This window comes from Apodemus sylvaticus, chromosome 11 (assembly GCF_947179515.1).
Source record: "Apodemus sylvaticus chromosome 11, mApoSyl1.1, whole genome shotgun sequence".
NCBI classification, from domain to species: domain Eukaryota; kingdom Metazoa; phylum Chordata; class Mammalia; order Rodentia; family Muridae; genus Apodemus; species Apodemus sylvaticus.
Genome location: NC_067482.1, coordinates 57,681,475 through 57,690,065, shown reverse-complemented (window position 1 = coordinate 57,690,065; position 8,591 = coordinate 57,681,475). Strand labels below are relative to the sequence as shown.

Genomic DNA, 8,591 nt, shown 5'->3' with positions numbered 1-8,591 from the left:
CTCAAAAGCAAAACAAATGAAGTCAAGGAAGCCTCCAGGTGTGCAGCGACCCTGCTCTGAGACAAGGAGCTGGCAAGCCTGCCTCCTTCTCTGGGCCCTGACAGCACCTAGCAGAAGCCTCTCTCCCTGACACATGATGGCTGCCTTCTTTCTATCTTTATACGTCTTCCCTCTGTGACTGCCTGGACTGAACATTTCATCTTCTTCTCATAAGGATGCTAGTTATAGTGGGCTGGTTCTGTCCTGATCTCATTGAAGATCTACCCTTTTAATGAAATTCTCTTTTGAGACCATTTCTCTAGACACAGTGGTAGTCCGGGACCCTGGAGTGGGCTTCTACCACCATGTGAATTGGTGAATGGAGAGACATCCTTCAGTGCACAGCAGGAGTTCAGTGGTTCTTGGAGCCACGCTGATGCTAATGCCAGCTGGTTCACCTAAGTCACAGAAGACTGGGGAGGGCCTTTTCTGCAAGTCTTGGTGTGTTTGTTTGTTTTGCTTTTCAATGTGCGAGCCCTCTGCTTCTGCACTCCCTCCTGGCTGAGCCTGGAACCCCTCCATAGAACCCATCTGAGTTGTTCCCGGCTGGCTACTGTTCTGTGCCTGTCTGTTCTTCTCATCATTAATTAGTTGACCAGCCCTGGACCCAGTGGGTGGCAGTCTATTTTGGAGAGAAGGTCCTATAAGACTTCACACGGCTCATATGGTTTTGTCTTCACAAGATGCCCAGGGAGATCCCTAGCCAAAGCCGACAATGGGGAGCGTGAGAAAGTTGGTGTGTTCTGTGAACTTCCAGGGTTCCGACTCTCCCAGGATCAATATTATCCCAATTCCCTTTCACTGTTGATCTTGGCCACGAAAGAGCAAATGTTCTATTGTGTTGAGGCACAGCTTGCAGTGAGGGGTGGGACCGTGTCCACTGCTGCTGGCTATAATTCTCTACTTGCCTTTGTTTCAGAGGGGGACGTGGGCCAACGAGGTAATGATTAGAGAACACAGCACCCTGCTTCCCGACCGCCATTGCTGCGGTGAGCACTTCCATCCCCATTTGAAAAATCTGAGGCTCAGAAAGGTGAGCTGGGGGGCTGGAGAGATGGCTCAATGGTTAAGAGCACTGACTGCTCTTCTGAAGGTCCTGAGTTCAAATCCCAGCAACCACATGGTGGTTCACAACCATCTGTAATGAGATCTGACTCCCTCTTCTGATGTGTCTGAAGACAGCTACAGTGTACTTACATATAATAAATAAATAAATCTTATAAAAAAAAGAAAGGGGAGGTGGCTTTCTCAAGGACACAAGGGAGGAAAGGAGAAGAATTTCTTCTGGACACTGATGTTTCTACTCTGCTGTTCTTTTCTTTGTCTGATCCAGAGGTGTGGCTGACCAAAGAAAGGAATGTGACTTGGAGGGATGCTAACATGCACAGCCTTGTGATGCACATTGAGACGCTGTCTCAAACAAAATAAGAACAGAAAAGCACAAAAAAACCCAAAACCAAAAACAAACAAAGAAATGTGCTGGATAGCTGACTCAGCAGTTAAGAGCCATTGATGTTCTTGCAGAGGACCCAGGTTTGGTTCCCAAAAAACATGGCAGCTCCCAACTGTCTGTAACTCTGATTCCAGGATGTCTTGGTGTTTGGTGAAGAGTCACCACGACCATGGACAGCACTTCTTTTAAAGGAAAACATTTACCTGGGGCTGGCTTCCAGTTTCAGAGGCTTAGTCCGTTATTATCATGGTGGGGAAAATGGCAATGTGCAGGCAGACATGGAGCTGGAGAAGGAACTGAGAGTTCTGCACCTTGATTGACAGCCAGAAGTAAACGCCCCACTAGTTACGCATATGAGACCTCAAAGCCCATACCCACAACCGTACACTTCCTCCAACAAGGCCACACCCACCCCAACAATGCCACACCTCCTAATAGTGCCACTCCTCATGGGCCAAGCATTCAAACACATGAATCTATGGAGGCCATTCCTATTCAAACCACAGCACCGGGTGTTTGGTACCCCTTTCTCATCTCTTTGGGCTCCTGCACACATATGCTGCATACATACACACTCAGGCACACACACAATTTTTAAAAACGTTTCTTGCTAGAACACGGAGTTTAATGGGAGTTATTTATAGGAGCATGGGAGAGGGGTTTTGTATAGGAAAATGGGAGAGTTACAGGCAGGTACCACCATAGAAGAAACCCCCTACCATAGAAGAGACCTCTGCAGTAACTGCTAAACATTTATACATCCCTGGGGGAGTCTTGTGTACCTCGTGAGCTCACAAGACCTCCTCCCATCTCCATGATAAAATGTTAGCCAATCCAATCCTGTGAGGGCCTGGGGTATAAGGTTACTTAGTTACTCCAATCAGGTAACAGTTGCCACATCATGCCCACAACATTCTGGCCTTTTCTCTGGATCTTACATTCTTCTGCAATGTTCCCCAAGCCTTCAAAAGGGTGACACAGATGTTTGATCGTGTGTATGTGTTTTCTTCCTTCCTTCCTTCCTTCCTTCCTTCCTTCCTTCCTTCCTTCCTTCCTTCCTTCCTTCCTTCCTTCCTTCCTTCTTTTCTTTCTTTCTTTCCTCTTTCTTTCTTTCTTTCTTTCTTTCTTTCTTTCTTTCTTTCTTTCTTTCTTTCTTTCTTTCTTTCTTTCTTTCTTTCTTGCTTTAGCATCATTTATTTGTGATCTCAGCTGTTGTAGATCTGTTGCTAGCCTGTTCTTAAAGGATAACATGCTCTTCAGTTCCTCTCCTCCAGGAGAGAAGGTCTTCCATGTGGCACACCAACAGTATAAGAGACTCTGACGACATCTTCAATGATGGTGCCATCCAGAGAGGGAGAGGGTTAGGCACATTCAGTCGAAGTTTCTAGAGGTTTTGAAAAAAGAGAGCCATTGGGAGCCTAGCCTGCCTGGCTTTTTGATGCTGTCGGTGTGAGTTTTGGAATCATAATGGTGTTGAGAGGTAGGTTAAACACACGCTGAAGAGTATCCCAGATTCTGACTGTGATTGCCTGGTCGCTGGAGGTCTTATATATTCCATATAGAAATCAAGTCCTCCTGAAAGCAGGCGGAGTCCATAGCCCTGCAGCTCTCCTCCCCAACCATGAATTATTGCTCTCCCAGCATGGCCAGGATGAGATTCGCTCAGCAACAGGAAGCTAAGCCCTTCCGAAGCCCAAGTGATGCACTTGGTCCCATCTTTATTTGCATCATCCTTCCTCATAGGTTTAATTCCTTCTTTGAAGAGATAAAAGTCGCTGTGGTCTGTCAGGTCCCCAGGACATACCATGTGGCTGCAAAGCTTCCAGAACTGCTCCACAGAGGCAAAGGTGCCAACCTGCTGATGTTCTGCTCATAGCTCTGTGAACTGGTGAGATGCAGTGTGTGTGTGTGTGTGTGTGTGTGTGTGTGTGTGTGTGTGTATTTCCCCTAGAGTACCAAAAAGAGAAGTCCTGCAGGCGATGCTCTGTAGGTCCCAGGGTGGCAGCCTTCCTCCTGCTGTGGCCCTGGTTTGTATACCATTTTTTCCTTCTCTGTTATAGAAACTATTTAATCCCAATCCAGGGTTTCTACCCTGCTTTTGATCATTCAGTTCTCAGATAAAAGGCATATACAACCTTTATATTTACAATCAGTACCAAAGCTGGGCAGATATCTATCCTCTATGCTACTAGACTCTACTTTCCTATCAATAACCCCAAATTATTATTTTTTGTTTCATCTGGGCTGCTCTTCACTCCACCTGGCCAGCCCTCAGGCCCACATTTTTCTGGCTTACCTAAGCCATGGCGGCTTCTCCTTCCTCCTCTACCTTCTCTTCTGACCCCAAAGCCCAGGAAGCCTAAACCCTGCCCATGTCTTTTCTACCCAACTATTGGCTATTGGCATCTTTATTTACCAATCAAAAATTATTTGGGGGCAGAGGCACTTGGGTCTGTGTGTAGACTCCAGGTCTTGGGGGCCTGAACTTAGCATTACAGTAGACAGCAAGACCAGACCTCAACACTTCTCACCATCTCCCTGCATGCTGCATTCTTGATTCTGATCATGGTCTCCATTGTCATCATCTTTTAAGGTATCTCACCACCTCTGTCACTACTGCTTCATAGTTATATGCGCGCGCGCGTGCGTGCGTGCGTGTGTGTGTGTGTGTGTGTGTGTGTGTGTGTGTGTGTTTCCAAGACAGGGTTTCTCTGTGTAGCCCTGGCTCTTATGTAGTCAATCTGTAGATCAGGCTGCCCTTGAACTCAGAGATCTGCCTGCCTCGCCTCTCTGCCTCTCTGCCTCTCTGCCTCTCTGCCTCTCTGCCTCTCTGCCTCTCTGCCTCTCTGCCTCTCTGCCTCTCTGCCTCTCTGCCTCTGGAGAGCTAAGATTAAAGACCTGCACCCTTCCCTTCCCTCTCTCTGTCTCCTTCTCTCTTTTCCCCCTCCCTCCTTCCGTGCCTCCTCCCTCTCTTCTCTCCCTCTCCCATCCCCCTCCTTTCCTCCCCCCACTCTTCTCTGGTTCCTGACCAAGGATGCACCATGACCAGCTGGCTCACATCCCTACCACCATGCCTTCTCTGACACAATGGTCTTTGTCCTCGGACTGTGATCCAGGATAAACTTCCCTCCTTAAGTTAATGTTGTCACTCACTTTGTCACAGCAATGGGAGATGTAACTAATACTTGAGACTCTTGTTCAGTGTCTGGACATGCCTTCTCTTACCTGTGCAGGGTACCTTCTGTGTTTCACAGCTTAGCTGATGATTTCTCATCACAGAGTATTATAGGGTTTTCTCAATCACACCTAGTTAGCATCTGCACTGTATCCAGCTGTGTAACTCACAAGACTATGATAGCTGTTCCTGGCCCTGCACCTGTGCACACTGATTTTTCCACCAGTGCCCTTTTCCATCTTTTACATGCTTTAAAAACAAAATCTGCGAAACAGTCAAGGCTAGCATTGCATACGGAAGCCTTTTACAGAGTGTGGGTGGGCTCTACAAAACCTCCCTCCCCGTGCACTATTCTAAGCAAATGAGAGTTGGTCTCAGGTTTCAGCTGGGGATATTATAAATAAACGAAACTGTAAACAGAAAAACAAAAACAAAGCAATAGACACGTCAGCAATGTCTAAAACATTATGAAAAAAATTCCGTTGCTCATATTCACTGCTCCCTCAGGATAGCAATGTGGGGGCAGCATGGTGGATGGGAGGCAATGCCTTAGAATCCATTCGTAGTCATTCTTCATGAGCTGTCACCATTCCTCATCCTGGGGACTGCTGTGTGGCTGCTACACATCTCCCCATATCTTGGGGGAGGGGGAGAGGAAAGGGGAGGGGGAGGGAAGGGGGAGGGGCTTGGTCCGACTGGTGCACTCTGCTTGGTCTAGTCTGGGACCAAGCAAAGGCTGGTCCAGGTCCTCATCTGCTGTGCCAGTAGCAGCTGATAGACTGGGCGGTGTGCTGCATCTGACTGCTGGCCTCCTTAAGTCACACCCAGCTGCTGAAAGGTCCTGGACCAGGTAAATAAGGTCCAACTTCAGGGCACGTGTGGACCTCAGTCACATACTCTGGGATGCACTTCATCTTTCTTCCCTGTGCTGCCTTAGCATTTGCACTTTCACTGACTGACCGGACTTTAAGACCTTTCAGAGGTTCTATGAACACCAGATTTGGCTCCCAAGTGAATTGTTCGCATACGACTTTGGCTCAACAGCAAACCCTGCCACATTTGCTTCCACTTGGGTGTTCAAGGGTCCCTAGAATGGGAAAACAGTCTCTGACCACGCCCTCCTACTTCCCCTCAGTGGAGACGGAAGTGTATACACAGCATTCCCTTGAGTGATCATTGCTCACCCTAGATCAGTGGTTTTCAACGTGTGGGTCAAGTATCAGATGTCCTGCACATCAGATGTTTACATTATGATTCATAACAAAATTACAGATATGAAGTAGCAATGAAAATAATTCTATGGTTGGGGGTCAGTGCATCATGAGGAGCTGTATCAAAGGGTCACAGCATCAGGAAGGCTGAGAACCAGTGTTCAATCCCATCCTTCCCAGCATCCCCATCGTATCAAACCTCTATCCCCATTCCCTAGTACACACTGCCCCTGATGCTCCTGGGGACCTCCAGATGCCAAGACCCACCTGCCACCCACTGATGCCCAAACTTTCTTCACAGCTGTAGAGGACCAGTCAGCCTACAATTTAACATGGTCCTCAGCTGCAGGCAGACTCCGGTAAGGAAGCAGCTAGGGCAGCGGCTCGACCGTGATGCCTCTTTCTACTACAGCAGCAGACACGGGGGGAATTATCTGTACTTCTTCCTCCCCTTTGGTAAACTGTTACTCGGACTTTAAAAGCCCTTCAGAAGCGTGTAAGCATAATAATTGGCTTTCTATAAAATATTTCCATAGGATCTCTGGACTGACGCGAATCTTGACACGTTGACTTTTTTCCTTGTTTGAGATGGGGTTTCTCTGTGTGGCCCTGTCTGTCCTGGAACTCTCTGTAGACTGGACTGGACTCACACTCACAGAGATCCACTTGCCTCCTGGGAGTGCTGGGATTCAAGGCCTGCAGTACCACGACCACCTGGTTCCCCATTTACCTCTGAATGACCCAGGGAGACTCCCTTATCTGATTTCCCCCCTTTCTTGCCCACCCCTGACTGCTTAGGCATCTAACAAATGCAATTCAGTGCCACTCTAAGTCACTCAGATTCACTGTAGCCTTGCATACATTAGAAGGTCCCGACTCTACCATGGGGCTCAGCAAAGCCGCCACACCCCCATACTTGTTCTGAGGTCCCTAGTGAAGCAACCTCTTTCTTAATTCTGGCAAACACAGTCTGATTCAGCCTGGTGGGCTGGGCATCATGCACCCCACTCTCATTTAGCTCCATCCTTCCCTTTCTACCTCATCCCCCTCATCCTCATTCGGAGCAAGCAGCCCCTGGGCCTGTAGCACCACAGTTTACCGTCTCAGCCCATATGTGAGACGTTTCCATACTAAACTATAGGCTCCAGTTCATTAATCATTTGGGGGCCCCATTCTTATGTGGCAGACCCCATTTATTTAAGAGGCATATACCATCACACTTCACGTAGAAGAAGTCACCCTGGGATTCTTTGAAAAGATGGAGCACTAAGAGCTGCATCTTATTGGCCATGCAGGGGCAATATAACTGCTACCGTAACAAGGACGCATACCATTCCATCGTGCATTGGAAGGGATGGCTACTTTGGGATTATCCCCACAGACACTTAAAGCAATCTTAGCTTCAGTTGCATGTCTTCTCATCATAACAGCAATGCAACTACTTTTTCCAAACCCGGTCTTGGTTCTGCTGTGTTCAGTTATCTCTTTCCTGAGGAGATATGAACTAACAGCTGTTCACCACAGACCAGGTACCAACAACAGATCAAAGTAATGTGTTGTCTTAGTCAGGGTTTCCATTGCAATGAAACACCATGACCGAGAGGCAAATTGGGGGGGGGGAGATTTATTTATCTTACACGTCCACATTTCTGTTCATCACCAAAGGAAGTCAGGAGAGGAACTCACTGACTTGGGCAGGAGCTTGGAGGCAGGAGCCGCTGCAGAGGCCATGGAGAAGCGCTGCTTACTGGTTTGGTTCCCCTGGCTTGCTCAGCATGAACTCAGTTCATGAGTTATAGAACCCAGCCTGAGAAAGGGATGGGACCACTCACCATGGGCTGGGCCCTCCCACACTGATCACTAATTGAGAAAATGCCTTACAGTTGGATTTCATGGAAGCATTTCCTCAAGGGAGGCTCCTTTCTCTGTGATAACTCCAGCTTGTGTCAAGTTGACACACATCTACCCAGTCACAGCTTGGTGGACCACTGAATTCAACAGGGGTTCCTCACAGGGGCTCAGACAACTTACAGGCAGTTAAACCATGGAAGAAGAGCCTTTCTTGCCCTAGTGATTATAACTTCACGTATCCTTGTGCAGGGGATGGAGCTCCCGAGCCCTGTGTCCCTCATGACCCTTGCCCGCTTGCCTTAAGGTGACATTAGTGGACCCAGTCCTGTGAGCTTCTTGTGTATGACATCACAGATGCTCTGATTCCAAGAATGCAATGGCCACATCATGCCTGGAAAACAGAATTCCAAAACTGGCCACATTCCAAGGTTCTAGGTGGACAAATCTGGGGCAGGAGGAGGAACATTTATACCTTATACTAATGCAATGTTTTGAAAAAGAGAAATGGAACTGGGCATGGTGGCATACAATCTTAATCTCAGCATTCATGATACAGAAGCAGGTAGAGCTCTGTGAGTCTGAGACTAGCCTGCTCTCTACAGTGAGTTCCAGGCCAGCCAGGTTGTGCAGTGTGAAACCCTGTTTCAAAAACAAAGCAAGAATAAGTAAAACTGTGTAACTTCAGTGAAATAAGTCTTTCAACGTTCGCCTATCTGGCCTGAGCTAGCACATAAATACACATAAAAAGGATGTGACTGAGTTTTAGTAGTTACTGTGAATCAACTTGAACATTTTTAACACAGGCAAAACTAAGAGGTAGGGTACACTATAAGACTCAAGCATGGATTGTAAACCAGACGGA

General features: G+C 47.6%; 1 pseudogene; it reads right to left on the bottom strand.

Moving 5' to 3' along the window:
• Positions 1-2,729: 2,729 nt before the first annotated feature.
• LOC127696759 (eukaryotic translation initiation factor 4E type 2-like) lies at positions 2,730-7,169 on the bottom strand (annotated as a pseudogene).
• Between the last annotated feature and the right edge of the window lie 1,422 nt (positions 7,170-8,591).